Below are 17874 nucleotides of genomic sequence, written 5' to 3'. Positions count from 1 at the left end.
CACACAACAGTGGGCAGATAGCACTGCCCAAACCACCACAGCCATGCAGCCTGCCTTGTCAGGACCCAGAAAACCCACAAGCAGGTTGGCACCAGACCCAGGACCCTGTGAGCCCCTGATCCAGTAGCCTTATGATCCAGCCCCACCCATCAGCAGGTCAACACCATTGCTGGGACCCCCCAGGGCCCTGCAGCCAGAGACCTTGGGACCCACCACACTCATCACAACAGAAGGACCCATACAGCCCATATAGAGGGCACCCCTAGAGCATACAGCTCTAGTGACCAAAGGGGAGTGTGCTGCTTGGACACATAGGATATCTCCTACAAAAGGCCACTTCTCCAAGGTTGGGAAACGTAACCGACCTAACAGATACATAGAAATTAAAATAGTTAATTAGGCAAAATTAGGTGACAGAGGAACGTGTTCCAAAAGAAGGAACTATATAAAATTCCAGAATAAGAACTAAGTGGAGATAGGCAATCTACCCAATAAAGAGTTCAAGGGAATGACTGTAAAGATGATCAAAGAACTTGGGAGAAGAATGGATGAACAGAGTAAGAGGTTTAACAAAGCAGTATTAGATACAAAGAAGAACCAAACAGAGCTGAAGAATACAATGACTGGAATTAAAAATACAATACAAGGAATCAACAGGAGATCCGATTGAGCAGAACAGATCAGTGAGCTGGAAGATAGAGTAATGGAAAACACTGAAGCAGAACAGGAAAAAGAGTATAAAGAAATGAGGACAGTTTAAGAGGCTTCTGAGAAAACAGCAAGCATACTACCATTCGCAATATAGTGGTTCTACAAAGAACAGGGTGAGAGAAAGTGTCATAGAACATATTTGAAGACATAATAGCTGAAAACCTCCTGAACCAGGGAAAGGAAACAGACATCTAGGTACAAGGGTCCCAAACAGAATCAACCCAAAGGAGATCAGACCAAGACACATTGTAATTAAAATGGCAAAAATTAAAGACAAGGAAAGAATATTAAAAGCAGCAAGGGTAAAACAACAAGTTATGTACAAGGGAAATCCCATAAGGCTGTTAGCTTGACTTCTTAGCAGGAGCACTGCAGGCCATAAGGAAGTGACAAAATGTGTTTAAAGTGATGAAAGGGAAAAGCCTACAACCAAGAATCCTCTACCTAGGCTCTCATTCAAATGTGGTGGAGAGATCAAAAGCTTTACACAAAAAAAGGCTAAAAGAGGTCATCACCACCAATCTAGCTTTATTAGAAATGTTAAAGGAGCTTCTCTAAGTGAAAAATAAAGGGCCAGAACTAGAAACATGAAAATTATCAAAGGAAAAAGTTCACTGGTAAAAGAAAATATACAGTAAAAGTAATAAATCAACCATGTACAAAGCTAGTAGGAAAGTTAAAGGACAAAAGTAGTAAAATTATCTATATCCACAATAAGAAGTGAAAGGACACACAAAACAAAAAGATGTAAATTGTGACATCAAAAACAGTAATCATTGGGGGAAGTGAGCAAAAGTACAGTGTTGTTAAAGTGTGTTTGAAATTAAGATATCATCAAATTAAAATAACCATATATATAGAAGCATATATACACACATACACACACACACGCTACATATAAACTTCATGGTAACCACAAACCAAAAACTTATAATAGTTATACACACAAAAAGAGAAAAGAATTCAAACATAACACTTAAGATACTCATCAAATCACAAGGGAAGAGAACAAAAGAGGAAGAAAAGAATAAAAAAGAACTACAAAAACAACCCTAAAACAATGAACAAAATGGCAGTAAGTACATACCTAACAATAATTACTTTAAATGTAAATGGACAAAATGCTCCAATCAAAACACATACAGTGGCTGAATCGAGCCCCCAAATCAAGACCTGTATATATGCTGCCTAGAGGAGAATCATTTCAGATCTAAAGACATACACAGACTAAGAGTGAGGTGATGGAACCAGGTACTCCAAGCAAATGCAAATGAAAATAAAACTGGGATAGCAATACTTATATCACAAAAAATAGACTGTGAAACAAAGACTGTAACAAGAGACAAAGGAGGATATTACAAAATGGTCAAGGAATCAACCCAAGAAGAAGATATAACAACTATAAATATATATATACACCCATCTGAGGGGTACCTAAATGCATAAATCAAATATTAACAGACCTAAAAGGAGAAACTGACAGTAACCAAGTAATAGTAGGGGACTTTAACACCCCACTTACATCCATGGACAGATCATACAGACAGAAAATCAGTAGGAAAAACATTGCCCTTAAATGACACATTAGCTCAAATGGACCATATATATATATATATATACTTACTTACATTTGTAATCCAGTGATATAAACATGCCAACCAAAAGCAGCAGAATAAACATTCAAGTACACGTGGAACATTCTCCAGGATAGATCACGTGCTGTTACACAGTCTCAGTAATTTAAGAAAATTGATATATCAAGCATCTTTTTCAACCACAATGTTATGAAACTTGAAATCAACTACAAGAGAAAAACTGCAAAAAACACAAACACATGGAGGCTAAACAATATGCTACTAAACAACATATGGATCAAAGAAGAAATTAAAAATACCTGGAGACTGAAGAAAATGAAAAAACAATCCAAAATCTATGGGTTGCAGCAAAAGCAGTTCTAAGAGAAAAGTTTATTGAGAGATAAGCCTACCTCAGGAAATAAGAAAAATCTCAAATAAAAAAACCTAACCTTACACCTAAAGGAACTAGAATAAGAAGAACAAAAACCAAAGCTAATAGAAGGAGAAAAATTATAAAGATCAGAGCAGAAATAAATGAAAGAGACTTAAAAAAAATAGAAGTGATGAATGAAACTATGAGCTGGTTCTCTGAAAAGATGAACTTGATAAACCTTTATAGAGATTCATCAAGAGAAAAAGGGAAGAGGACCCAAAACAATAAAGATCAGAAATGAAAAAAGTATGCTAACTCCATGATATCGCTTTATATATGACCTAAAAAACAGAACAAATGAATGAGTATAACAAAACAGAAACAGACTCACTGTTATAAAGAACAAACTAGTGGTTACCAGTGGGGAGAAGGGTTAGGAGGAGGAGCAAGATAAGGTGGTAAGGGATAAAGAGGTACAAACTACTATGTATAAAAATCAATTAGTGGGCTTCCCTAGTGGTGCAGTGGTTGAGAGTCTGCCTGCCGATGCAGGGGACACGGGTTCACGCCCCGGTCCGGGAAGATCCCACATGCCATGGAGCGGCTGGGCCCCTGAGCCATGGCCGCTGAGCATGCACGTCCGGAGCCTGTGCTCCGCAACGGGAGAGGCCACAACAGTGAGAGGCCCGCGTACCGCAAAAAAAAAAAAAAAAAAAAAAAAAAAAATTCATAGATTATATACTTTATTTAAAGATATTATAAAATACTGGCTATATTCCCTGTGCTGTATAATATATCCTTATAGCTAATTGATTTTTTTTTTTTTTTTTGCTGTACGTGGGCCTCTCACTGTTATGGCCTCTCCCGTTGCGGAGCACAGGCTCCGGACGTGCAGGCTCAGTGGCCATGGCTCACGGGCCCAGCCGCTCCGTGGCATGTGGGATCTTCCCGGACCGGGGCGCGAACCCGTGTCCCCTGCATCGGCAGGCGGACTCTCAACCACTGCGCCACCAGGGAAGCCCTCTATGAAAATTTTGAATCACTGTGTTGTACACCTGAAACTAATATAATATTGTATATTAATAATATTTCAATAAAAAAGAAATCCTTGTCACCTACAGCTGGAGGAGAAAACAAACTAATGGCCAAACACATGTACTTGGCCAAGTACTGCTAATTTTAATTGTAAAGTAGCAGAACTTCAGAGAAGAATGAATTTGCAAGCTGGCACAGATAGCTAATGAGAATCTACTGTATAGTAGAGTTCCTGTATAGGAACTCTACTTAGTGCTCTGTGGTGACCTAAGCAGGAAGGAAATCCAAAAAAGAGGGAATATATGTATATGTATAGCTGATTCACTTTGTTGTACAGTAGAAACTAACACAACATTGTAAAGGAACTATACTCCAATAAAAATTTAAAAAGAAAACACGTCCCTCACTACAAAGTCAAGTGCCTCATCTTAAGTAGTGGGAGCCTGACACTTAGGATAAAAATATGTGGTAGAGGCACATGGTGTACTAGTACCCAGAGATTCACTGGAACCTTCTGGATATGTTAGAGGATAGAACACACTCCCTCCATCTCTATACTTAAAGACTGCAGATGCCTCAACTGAGTCAGAAATCTTGCAGGAAAATGGAATTTTCCTCAAAATCTGCTCTCATCTCCAACCCTGGAAACGAAACCAAGAACTGAGAACAAGGATGACCCTACTAAGGAAACTTATCCTATTAAAACAGGAAAGGGATTTTATACTGAATGACATTCAGGACATCAAGTGAAGTGAAAATACTAGAACTGACCTGACACAGTATGAAAGAAGAGAACAAAATGCTCAGAGAAGGTGGCATGGTAATAGCCATCTACTATTTAACACACTCTCCCCCCAAAATCACTAGTTGCCTATTTTCAGGAAGGCCTAAGGGACATTCCATTTACTAGGGCAATAAAAAATAAACTGATAGGGGGTCACCTGTAGTGTTGAAAAGTTCATAATGACTGTCTTCTGAAGTCTGGGATTGGTAGAAGAAGATGCTTTTACAGAACTGGGCTTCCTAGTAACAACAGGTATGAAAGATTCCAGGTGGCAAACTTTAACCATCAGAGGCAAAGTAAATGTAATTACCATAATGAGCAGTAAGGTCAAAATGATAGCCAGGGGCCCTAGCTCTCTGGGATTTACGTCAATTGCTAAGAGATATGGTGTGTCAAGGTCAATAGAGGTAGGCAACTAAGGAAGATAAACATATATAAATATATAGATTATATAAAGAGATTAATAATGTTGATGTCAGTCAACTCAATTAACAGGATCACTTGCTCAGTTTCTATACCTGAATCAGTTTTCCCATCTAGAATCCAAGGATTAAAGGATGAGGCCTCTGAGGAAGGAAGATACAATGCCACAACATGTTTTAACAGTAGTGACTCTCCTTGTCCTTTCCCAATGGGACCTGCAGCCATTTACCTCAGTAACTGCATATTCAAGAAAGAAGAATATGCAGATCTTTTGAAGGAGGTTGGGTCTGAACTGATTCTGATACCAAGGATAGAAAGCATTATCTTGATTCCCCTATTAGAATATGGGCATGTGAACATCTAGTGATCAGTAGATCCCTGGCCTATATTCAACATGTAGAGTACCCCATGGATCCACAGATTCATCCAATGGCCATTACTCTCGTTCATGAATGTATACACAGAACGCACATACTGAGGATCAGATGAAAACCTAACACTGCTTCTTTCATCTGTGGAGTAACAGCAGTCATAGTAGAAAAGGATATTGGTATCACAATTCAATACCCACCACGGAGCATCCATGGCAGAAGGGACATTTAATAATTAGGTGACCAGAACAGCTCATCAAACTGATATCAGTTGGCATTTGCCCTTGGTTACATAGTGCTTGCACAACGAATTCATAAACAGAATAACTATGGTGTTAGGGATGGAATGTATTCACGGGCCTCTTTCTTGTCAAGGATTATCTTGCTTTTGACACTAAATAATTTTGTCCAATATGTCAGCAAAGGAGACCAGAGTCCTTGATACACTACCATCTACATGCTACTTTGTGGCAAGTTGATTGCACTAGACCCCCTTCATCGTGGAAAATGAAGCAATTTTATCAGGATTAAAAAGTAAAAGGGATTGCCTCCCCTGACCACAGTGCCTTGGCATGCACTGTATATGAGAGCACACATAATGTCTTATTTACTGATGAAGAACCCTGAAAAAAATATCCCCTTGGACCAAAGGACCCACTTTATTGTGAAGGATGTACAGAAGTAGGAATAACCAAAGGATCTTCTAGTCTTACTACCTACCACCCAATTCATAAACTACTGACCTGAGAGAGACCTGGAATAACCTCTTAGAAGCACAGCCCAGATATTATCTTAGAGATGACGTCTTCTGAAGGTAGGAGATTGTCCCTCAAGAGACAATATAAACCTTAAAGTGACAGCCATTATATGGTGCTGGGTCCCCAACCAGTATAAAGATGGGTCCCAGAACTAAGGGGTAGACATAGAGTGTCCTACCTTATTTTGTTATACCTAACAATACTGGAGAATAACACTGACATATCTGGAGAATCTATGCTTCCCACCTCTGAATTTTTAAGCTCTGTGAGTCTGAAAGTCCTAGTTCCCAGTGAGGAATGATTCAATCAAGACATACAGTAAGAGCCCTACTAAAAGTAAAATTTTCTTTGCCATAGGGTCTCTTAGATTCCTCACACAAACAGACCAGTAGGCAAAGGAAGGGATTAGCCACGTTGACAGGGGTAATTGATCCTGGTCATCATAAAGATTTAGTGTTAATACTAAGTATTAAGCCTAGGATTTCATTCTCAGCATCTCTGAGTGTTTCAATGACCAGCATTATTTCAGATACAGTATATTTAATTACAGAATTTCCATTTGGTTCTTTATTATAGTTTCTAACTCTCTGCTGAGATTTCTCTTTCTTTAATTCATTATTAGCATATTTTCCTATCATTATTGTAAAAACTATTGTAAAAACTTTACCTGCTTATTTCAAAATCAGTTCCATCTCAGGGTCAGTCTCCGCTGTCTTTTCTCTTGAAAATGGGTCACATTTTCTGGTTCCTCCTATTTCAAGTTATATTGAATTGTACCATGGACATCTTGAATATTACATTGTAGACACTCTCAATTCTGTTTCATTGTTCCAAAGAATGTCGACCTTTGTTGTTTATTTGTTTTACCAGGTAATTAACTTGATGGACCGAAAACTGAAAACCGTCTCTGGGCTGCAGCTCAAATGTTAGTTCAGTTTGTTTTGTTTTTTTCCTAAATATGATAGCTTTTTCTTCCCCAACCTTATGTGATTTGGGAGTTATCTAGAGGTTTTTAGAGTTTATACACAAAATTTACAGAAAATTTGGGTTTTCCTCTTTCTGGCTCCCTCCTTCCTGTGACCCCTCCTACATTACCAGCTATCGTGGTTGCCTCAAATCAGGTCCTCTAGCTTTTCAGGCCAGAGAAAATCCAGGTTTTTCTATGGCAGTTTTATATTCTCTGTATGGTACCTAAAGAGGCCTGCCTGCAGGCCAGATGCTATGAAAATGAGAAAACTCTTTCATCCATACTATTTCCTTCACCAAACTTCTAACTCCTCTTCAAAATCTTCCATTTTTCAAATTTCCTCCAATGCCTTCAGGTAGTTGTTCTTTTGTATTCTGTCCAGAGTATACACTTGTTACCTGTTGGACTGTCACCTAATATCTGCTTACTTGATCATACAGGAAGTACAGATTGTCCTCAACCTACAATGAGGTATGTCCTGATAAGCCCAGCATAAGTTAAAAATATTTAAAGTATAATAAAGTGTTGACTGAATAGCTCATGTAATGTGTCGAATACTATACTGAAAGTAAAAAACAGAATGGTTGTGTGGGTTCAGAATGATTCAAAGTTTACCGGTTGTTTACTCTCATGACTGGGTAGCTGACTGGGAGCTGCGGCTCAATGCTGCTGCCCAGTATCATGAGAGAAAATTGTTCCGTGTATCGCTAGCCAGGAAAAGATCAAAATTCAAAATCTGAAGCACAGTTCCTACTGAATGTGTATTGCTTTCACACCATTGTTAAGTCAACAAACTGTAAGTCAAATAACAGTAAGTCGAGGACTACCCGTATATGGCAGCAACTCCTGACAAGGTTTAACTGTCACTGAACAAAATTGCAGCAACTTTAAGTGCAGGAAACCAGAGCTCAGTCTCCTCAAATGATGGTCTGGTTTACTCCATTAGGCTGTCTACGAGAACAGCAGTAATGCTAGCTGAGCGTGAGTTTGAAATGGGTGTTGAAGGAGATTATGAGCATCAGTTTTGGTCATGGGCCCAACTATACCAGTGGGGATTAAAACTTGTCACACCATGCCCTCTTACAAATTTTTCCATACAGATTATAGCCAACCAATTTTTTAAAAAAGCTTTCAACTTAATGGTAAAGCAGTGCAAGGTGAACAATAGTGGACACAGTTGGTCCCCTGCACAAATACCTTCAGATCCCATCAGCTCTAGGCATCCACCCCTTGGCTCTGCTGCTCTACCAAAAATTTGCATCTATGATCTTCTACAGGGGATCACCTTCAGGTTATGAGAACAACCCTGCTGGCAGTGCCAGGGAGTTTATGATCAACTACCCACTCCCCACCCCAGCCTCGTAGCAAATGTAACTGATTCAATAACTGAAGCAGGAGTGAAAAAGCCCAGCTCCCTTGGTGCAAGAAGAAAGAAGCACTAGGTATAATTTATGCTCCAGAACTCCTGCAAAATCAGGCTGATACCAGCACTTTATCTGACCTTGAACTCTTGCTTGTTTTTTTACCCTTCCATATCCTGCTCCCCTGCTTCCTTATCAGTTTCTTCTGGGAGTACTTCCTTAAGAATTCATAGGCACTCAAACCCCTGGCTCAAGGTCTGTTTCCTGGAGACCTTGTCCTAAAACACTCCAGTTTCAGTGCATTGCTGCCCATAAGAGGGAATGAGAACAGTAGAGTACTGAAGGCTGAAGGAAGACCTGAGGACAGCCTCAGTCTTGCCCATGCATCACAACAGGCGTCACTGCCAGCGTACTGCCCCCAGTGACAAGGTGTGACCAGCCACACCTCAGCAGATACAGAAACCTGTCCAAACCAGCAGATACAGGAATTTGCCCAACTGTGGCAGAGACTAGCAATAGTGTGAAAGATAACTCAGAGGGGAAAAGCCCCTGACCTACTGCCCACACTGTTCCAGAAGCATCTCTTGTTCAAGATGCCCCTAAAAAAAAAAAAAATAGAAAGAGGAAGGGGAACGAACACTGACAGTTAAGAATTTTCCGTTATGTGCCTATGTTTTGAACTATAAAGTGCCTGACATAATAGTATATGTTTGTGAGTAGAAAATAGATCAGACTGAATATACTGGAATGTGAGAAAGAAGTTATTTAGTCTTTGAAGATTTGAGTTTTCAAAGCAAACGCAAGGTCAGTTATATAAAATTATTAATATTTTAGATTTTTACACATCTACATTTTAGGGTTTACATTTTTAATCCACTTAAACTTCCATTAGATGAAAATTTAGAATTTTCAAAGTAATTTCTCCTACTTAATGAGAAAGGTTGGAATTTTTATCCCATTAATAGAAGAGAAAAAAATGAGGCTGAAATGGTTAAATGACTTGCCTAAGGTCACAAACAACCGATTTAGTGCAGAACAAATATTCAAAATAATTTTCTGACCTTGAAGCCCAATTCAGTATATTTTCAGACCTTGGAAGCAGTGGAGGACTTAGTAATTAAATCCTAGGCAAGACAGTTAATCATTTTGATTCCCACACTTCTTTTTAAATCTGTAGCTTGGTCTCTACAACGTACAATCCACACTACTCCTAGCAACACCTGGAGCCAAATTTTCTCATCTGGATGGTTGTGGACATACTCATAAAAAACACTGCTCACTTCTTCAGAGAAGTACTTTAAAACTCACCTAATATACCTGGGACTTCTGACGAGCCAATCAGGTTTTAACAAACTTTACTGTTCATCAGAATTGCCTAGAGGTTAAAAAAACAAAATCACCTACAATAGAAATCCATCCATCTCAACCCAGAAGTTTAGATTTAGTAGATCAGAGGTGGGCTCTTAGCCTCTGTATTTTTATTTTTTTTATTTTATTTTTATTTTTGCGGTACGCTGGCCTCTCACTGTTGTGGCCTCTCCCGTTGCAGAGCACAGGCTCCAGACGCGCAGGCTCAGTGGCCATGGCTCACGGGCCCAGCCGCTCCGCAGCATGTGGGATCTTCCCGGACCGGGGCACGAACCCTTGTCCCCCGCATCGGCAGGCGGACTCTCAACCACTGCGCCACCAGGGAAGCCCTAGCCTCTGTATTTTTAACATTTGCTCTGGATGATTCTCATGCACAACAAAGTTTGTAAACACCCCTTTCTACCTGACTTTGCTTAGTCCTGAATTCTGGTCTCACATTTTTCTTCTCTCTTGGGCCCTGGGAACCTTGTTTGGGTTCTCCCTCCATTGACTCCCTCGATCCTGCACCGTTCATCACTGGATTTAATTCAGTAATTCCCCAATGAGTTTCCCTTCTTAATGTGAATAATAGTCTTCCTCTGTGAATATTACTTTTAAAGTACAGACAAGCTCCTTTAAAATGCATGAAAATGGCCTCTTGAATAATGGCATCAATCGTAAACGTGTTGCCATATGTTGTCTCTTCAAATACAAATAGTTTGAGATTTTCCTATTTACCAGAAAAGTACATAAGAATAGTGTATGAAACACCTTCTGTTCCCAACATGCCAAAGAGTGGTTCAGTGAAAAAAAAATCCCAATAGAAAACTATTTGATGGTAACTTTTAGCTCAAATGTTATTTCCCTTTAATCCAGTAGTCAAGGGAGAGCTCTAAGACTAGTTTTTCTTGGTGACTTAAAGGACTCTACACCTTGACTAAAATAGAGGCAGAAGAAGGTCATGACCCATGTGTTTGAACATGTAAAGGCCATGTCAAGTAGGAGGTGGCACCTTAGGGCACCGGGCAGAGACATAAGCCCAGTGCTCCAAACACTCAGCAGTTCTGGACAACTTAATCTGTGACCCTTTCACATAACATATGTTTCTCTTACTCCTTCCATCTACAATCAACACAGTCCCTCAATTTGTGTGTAATCAAGGAAATGCCAAGCTAAGCACATAAGTGAATCACGGAGTAATCCCAGAGAAAATCAGAAGGCCTTGCGTATCCTGACAAGGAAGACGGCACATGTGAAAGAGCATTTAGGCTGCTGTGGATCCTGGGAAAAGTACATCAATAGGCCTACAACAGTCATTTCATTTCATCAACAGGGGTGTCAATTTTAACCTAAAAATATCTATTAGATATACACTTGAACAGTCCTTCATAAAAGATTTCCTAATGATACGCAGATGAAGAAGGATAGACTCAGAATAATATTTACCAAACACTCCGATTCTATATGTTTTGATCAATGTCACTGATCTAGTAGAATAGCTCTACCTAATTAAACAAAAGTTGCTGAAGAGATCCACATGTACCTTTAACTTAGTCTAGCTTCAAAGGCTGAAAACAAAAGGAATTTCATGAGGCAGAGATCACTATCATAATCTTATCAGAAGAAACAGAAGAAGATAATTTAACAGACCTATTGCTTCTGAGATATCAGAAGCATAATACTATTAAATTGAAGCACATTATTGCAAATATTTTCAGGTGTTATAAATTTCATTAAAACTGACTCTTCCAAAGAAGTAAATTTAATGCTAAGAGTTCCTGAAATGCTCATTTTTACAGGTGTTGGCCAGGCATGTAGCCTGACTAAACAATAGTGGTTGTGGTCTGAGGTACAGGTACAGACAATTACGAAGAGCCATGGGCTTTTGGAAGAATGGTGTCAGTGTACTACACAGTTCTCAGCATACGACTGTTCTGCCAGACCACCATTTCCAAATGCAATGGGTTATGCTACAAGGTAGCTCTGTGACCTACAGCCTTATGTGAATGACATCTAAACATTCCACGTACATATCTCTTCACTAGAAATGAAAAAATCTTTCATCTCAAATGATGTTTAAATCCCAGTATTACGTGAAGTCTAAAACTGCCCCAAATACACTTCAGTAATGTTTCCATGTAATTGTACAACTTCAAAGATAATTTGGGGTCAAGTCAGGTTCTTTATAACTTTATCCAAGAAAATCCAGGCTTCACCAGGTACCTTGTGGTATGAGAATGAATCTCATTCTCATCTCTAGCTGGTCTGCCATAAACAGAGCTCTGTGGATTCTAAAAGGCTGACCATCAATAACTAGGCCACTGAAAGATGTTTATGATTTCCTATTTTGTACTAAACATTTTGAACTTGAAATAGCTCAGAAGACAAAGTATAGCTTTCTGGTCTAATTCGTTCATTCAGGTTGCTTTGTGTCAAAATGCTTGGTAGGGTCTTTTCAAAGAGGTAAATTGTACCCAATGAAGTCTCTAGGACATATTAAAGAGACCTGGCAAAGGAATGACCTCTCATACTGGTGTTAAGATCTGTCTTGAGTTCTACAGTTGCAATGTTCCACTTCTCTGAATGACTTGATAATATTAGCAACAAGGAATTCTGAGCAAGACAGTATAATGTGAAACTCTGCTTGCCCAGAAAAATAAAGTTGACAATTTACACACTTTGGAGTTCCTGGTTCATGTCAGTTATGGCATAGATTTTGTCTGGATATACAGTGAAGAGACAGAACAGAGAAGAAATTTAAGTTTATAAAGAGAAAGATACCTGTATTAGAATATTAAAGGAATCACTTAGATCTCTGAAAATTAAAATAAAGAATAAAAGAAGTCCAGGGGAATCTAATGCTACTATCGGCATTACAGGGTAGAAGAATCAAGCTGGTTGTGGGGAGGGGAGTGTGAAGGAGGAAGCAGACACAGTTCAAAGGGTGTTACTACTCAACTCAATCTCCACATCGAAATAGAATTTTAGGGTATAGACTATCAGTCCACAAAGTCAAGGGTTAAACAGCTAAAACTTTTGAAACTGCTCTATTAATGCTTAGTTTCTGTTTTCACGCCCCCCTTACACCAAATAGCACAGATCAGTCTATATTTAGTCTCCTTCTCCATTTTCTCTGGGCTTCTGACCAATTTCTTAGAGGACTTAGAGGTACCCAGGTATGAGATGGAATGGGGATGGGACAGTGGCCCTATTTTTCCTCTGTCTATGTAATTAGAAGTATTTCTCACTTATATCTATAGAGCACTTTCAGGTTCTGGGGTTCTCTCTGCTACTTATCTATACATGGGACGCATTCCTTCCTCCCATACCATACTCAACTCAGGAATTTCAGGGAAATTTTCTCTGTAGATTCTCATCAGCTCATATGAAAACATATGGTTGGTACCTCCTTGAAGTTCTGCTGCTGCCCTAAGAACAACCTGAAATGCAGGCTCAATGCAGAGTTCAAGAATAAATGTAGAAGATAATGTCTAGGGCAGGTCTTGAAAGACAGTGAGAACTGGCCAAAGGAAGAAGGAGAGAGAACAGAGGCATTCTAAGCAGAGGGAAAACACAAGCACAGGCATGAGGGAGTAATGCAGGCTGGTGCACAGAGAGGAACTGCTGCCGGGAGCAGCGGCAGGAAATGAAGCTGAAGGATGAAGCAAAGCCAGCTCACGTGGAGCCTTGAAAGCCATCTAAGGAGCTGATACTTGGTTATCATCAGAGCACCAGGTACCTCAAGAATGGTGCACACAGTGGAGAAAAGTGTAATCAAATATGGGGAGAAGGCATGTCAAATGGAGGGGAATTGACTCCACTGTGCCCCTTCACTGTCCTCAATATAGCTGTGGCTATATAGCCAGAGTATGACCTGTGAAACCTCAACCTCTATATTGGCAGCATTACCCATGAGAACAGAGAAGGTAGATTTTCTTCAAGGATCTTCACACCTCTGCAGGGAAAATAATCATGGTCATCATCAATTTTTATAGTTGCCTTGCAACTGTATCTTAAACAACCATGGTCTACAATATCCTCAATAGTCTCTGAAAAGATTCCACTTATGTTTCTTTACTAAATAAAAGCCATTTTTCAGTATATGAATATATACATATACTTTTTTGTTTACTTTAAGTGAAAAATTCCATTTATAGCACCACTACCATTATATAATGGAGTGAGAAAAAATAAGTACCATTTACAGAAATAAAAAGCTAAATGATAAAGTCATGACTAAGCAATGCTAGGGAGAATTAAGAAATCAGGAAAAATGAAATCATGAAATATTTTTGTTATAAAATATTTCAAATGTACAGACAAGTACAGAAATAGAACACGTGTGTACTCACCATGCAGACTTAACACCTGTTAATATTTTATTATCTTTACTTTAGATTTTTTAAGAAACTAAGTTTTCCAGATATAAGTGTACCTCTTTTATAGCCCTCTCCCATTCCCAGAAGTGCTTTTTCAAGTTCAGGTTTATATTTCTATCTCAAATTTTTCAGCAACTCTGTGTATCTAATAACCATATATAGAGAGTCCTTTTATTTACATATATAGCATCATATTGTAGCTTGCCTTTTTTCCCTAAAAATTATGTTTTAAAATTAATCCATGTCAGTACATACAAACTGGCTATGTACTATCTATATAACTCACAATTTATTCATCCACTCTTCTATTGATGGATTTTGTTTCTAATATTTTACCATTGCGCATAACGCTACAAAAACCATTCAAGTACATGGTTTGTTTGTTTGTTTGTTTCAGTCCATATTCAAGAGTTTCCTCTAGGTCTATACCTAAAATAGGAATTGTTAAGTCATTGCTAGTTCTTGGTCAATTTTACAAAAAGTTATCAAATTACTCTCAAAAATTATTTCAGAATTCACACTCTTGGATAGAATATACTATATTGGACAGGTGTACTGTTTCTTCATGTTCTTATCAATCTTGATATTGTCATTGTTATTTATTTACCAATCTGATGGGTCAAAATGTATTTCACTATGGTTATAATTCACACTTCCCTGAGTACTGGTGAGGCTGAGTGTCTTTACATGTGTTAACTAGTCATTCTCGTTTCTTCTGTGCACTGCCTGTTCATATCCTTCGCCCATATTTCAATGAGCTGTTTCCACTTTTCTTATTTGTTTATGTAAATTCCTTAACAGTTTTGGATTCTACCTCTTTGTTCAGCTGTATTTCTTACAAATATTTTCTCCAGTCTGTGGCTTAAATTTTTTTATTTAAAAAATTTGACGTAGGCATATTATCAATATTTTCCTTTATCATTTGTGCTTTTTGTGACTTAAGGATCCCTTACTACCCTAACATTACAAAGAAAGGCTCATATTTTTCTCTAAAATTTTACGGTTATGGTTTTCAAATTTCTATCTTTACTCCTTCTGGAATTTATTTTTGTGTATAATGTCAGGTACGAGTCAGATTTTTTTTTCATATGGATAACTAACTGTCCCAGCGCTATTTACTGAATAGTTAGTCCTTTTGCCTTTGCTTTGTGAAGGCACCTCTCGTATATGCCAGAATATCATTATATGATTGTTTCTGTTTTGTTGATACATTGTTCTATGAGATAAAAACGTAAATCATGATTTTTCTAAACAGCAACTTGAAGGTTAAAAAAACAGTTTAGTTCAAATTCCGTAGATCACAGTTTAGTGCCACTGAAATATATATTTAATGAATTTTCTTTAGTGGTAGCATATAGTAGAGGAACACACGTGGGTTTTAAACTTCAATAGTCCTGGGCTAATCCCAGCTGGCCAGGGGCCATCAACATGTGGTTAACTATTCTCTGCTCCTATGTTCTTATCTGTAAAATGGAGAAAAAGAAAAATCATCCCACACCTGTTTATAGTCTATTATTCTGCTTGTCTCCTTCCTTGTCATAAGCTACAATAATTTTCATTTGTTTACTTATTCATCTCTCCGTATAAATAAGAATATAGAAGAAGTCTTTCCATTTACCACTGTGTTCCCAGTACCTACAACAGTGCTTGATATATGAGATATATAGTCTAAAAGTGTATGTCAAATTGTGAACAAATGAGTTAATTTCTAGATTTAAAGCAAGAAGTTTAAAACAACACAAATCTTTGTAAATTGCTATGAATAACATTTTGCAATTTATTTTAATGATGGAAAATATTTTAATACTGCTATAAAACCTTATGATTATTTCTTGCTAAGATGAATGTAACAGACTCTACCTCCTAAAGATATTGAGGGGCAGGAAATTGCAATATGTATTGGAATGGTCATGAAAGGTCTTGGGGTACTCTGAGAAAACTTTTGAAAAATGGATATAGGTAAGCAGCAAAGACACCACCAATAAAGGGGTTAGCAAGACAAAAAAGTTCTCACCAGGGAATGAATATGGAATGGTTGAGATGAGAATTTAACAAAAGGGTCAGTAGACATAGAAAGATGTGAAGTAACATTTTACCCACTAAAACAACTTCCCTTCTGCTGTTATATATATATATATATATATATTTATTTATTTAAAAGGCATTAATAGTACACTTAAAATATTTCTTTGTGGTAAGCAAATAAGGTGAGAGTTTGAAATCGTGTATTCCTCTAATATCAGGATACACACAACATTAAAACCCTGTTGACCTGCAATCTTAGAGAAACCAGCCCTTCTGTTGGATTTCCGGTACTTCCTGCTTCCTGGTAGGATGTGTTCTGAGTATTCTAGCAGTGCTATCAAAGGCAAGGGCTAATTAGATCTTTCATATTATTTTAACACTGACTTCAATTATCAAAGCAAAATAACCCTGATTCTTGAGTATCAAATTAAATTAGCTTATACGGGCAGAATTTTATGAAACCAAAAATTTATTTCTAAGTATAAGGCTTCCTAAACTGAGTTTGATTTTCACAGTCTGTATTTTAATTCAAAACTTGGCTCTTTAACCACTGTAAAATCAAAGTATATTTTACTTGTGTTTAATATTAAGAGCACTGTGATATTTCATCAAAGAAAGTGGATGAAAATTATATAAAAATTGTTAATTAGAGATGTGTCAATATCATTAGCATCTGCATTTTTGTTGACTATAGAAGTCCAGCTACTTTTCAGTTATCCTTTCTTGGTTCTTCCTCTCTCTTTCACAGTGGCCCCTTGACTAATTTCTTTTGCTTATACCAAAAAACCAAAAATTAGTCTGGCTAAAGTTCAAGCTCTTAAAAACAACAACAACAAAACATTGAACCATAGGCAGACTTACTTAAAGAGACAACAAAAACAAAAAACTTGACTTAATTGTGGTTAAAATTTTGATTCTATCAACAATTTCAAGAATCTTAAAATGTTAATACATGGTCAATTCTTAAAAAAATTCCTCTAGGGACTTACCTGATGGTCCGGTGGTTAAGACTCTACCCTTCCAGTGCAGGGAATGCAGGTTCTATCCCTGTTTGGGGAACTAAGATCCCACATGCTGTGCGGCGCAGGTAATCCCCCCTAAAAAAAATAAATTAAAAAAATTAAAAATAAAAGTGATGAATGGATCCTAAACATTATGGTTTATTTTTTTAAAATTCTTCTAACCCATCAAGACACATTTAACTAATCAAATGTCACTACAGGGCAATGAAACAGACTTTTCTTAAGCAGATGACTTAATCAGGCTAAAGTTCTCATCTCTAACACACTGGATATATTTACATTATCAGGCATATTTAAATAAAATTCTTATGCAATAGATATCAATTTCCCTGTTTTTGAAAATGAAGCTGAATAAAAATAAAGGACGAATTTTAAATGCTATCTAAGAACAGTAAAGTTGGAGCAAATCCCAAACCAATACCTCAAGAAAGAACTTTCTGAAAGCAACCTTACCATTCTCAAATTGATCAATACAATCAGTATAGTTGGTTTGACAGCTAGGTTAACAATTTCATAATGGCTTCCACCTTTTCACTGTACAGATCTCTCAAAAGTTTATTTTCTGATTTCTTTACATCTTTGACAAACATATCATGAATTCTCTCTCTATAAGCTGAGCACTTCCAACATTCGGCCCATACAAGGTGTGTTCTAGATTCTTGAGAAGTGGCATGCCAATGAAATGGTTTGTAAGGTGGATGGGATGAGAAGGGAAGAAACATTTTGTCTAATAGTAATAGA

General features: G+C 37.7%; 1 long non-coding RNA gene across 1 annotated transcript in view; it reads right to left on the bottom strand.

The window, feature by feature from the left end:
• Nucleotides 1–17213, bottom strand: part of LOC307183718 — a 537680-nt gene extending 520467 nt beyond the window's left edge. The window contains exon 1 of the long non-coding RNA XR_013827568.1: nucleotides 17101–17213. This is a non-coding gene — a long non-coding RNA (uncharacterized lncRNA). The remainder of the gene's footprint in view (nucleotides 1–17100) is intronic.
• Between the last annotated feature and the right edge of the window lie 661 nt (nucleotides 17214–17874).

This window comes from Stenella coeruleoalba, assembly GCF_951394435.1.
Source record: "Stenella coeruleoalba genome assembly, chromosome: 3".
NCBI lineage: Eukaryota > Metazoa > Chordata > Mammalia > Artiodactyla > Delphinidae > Stenella > Stenella coeruleoalba.
This window is presented reverse-complemented; position numbering and strand designations above follow the sequence as displayed.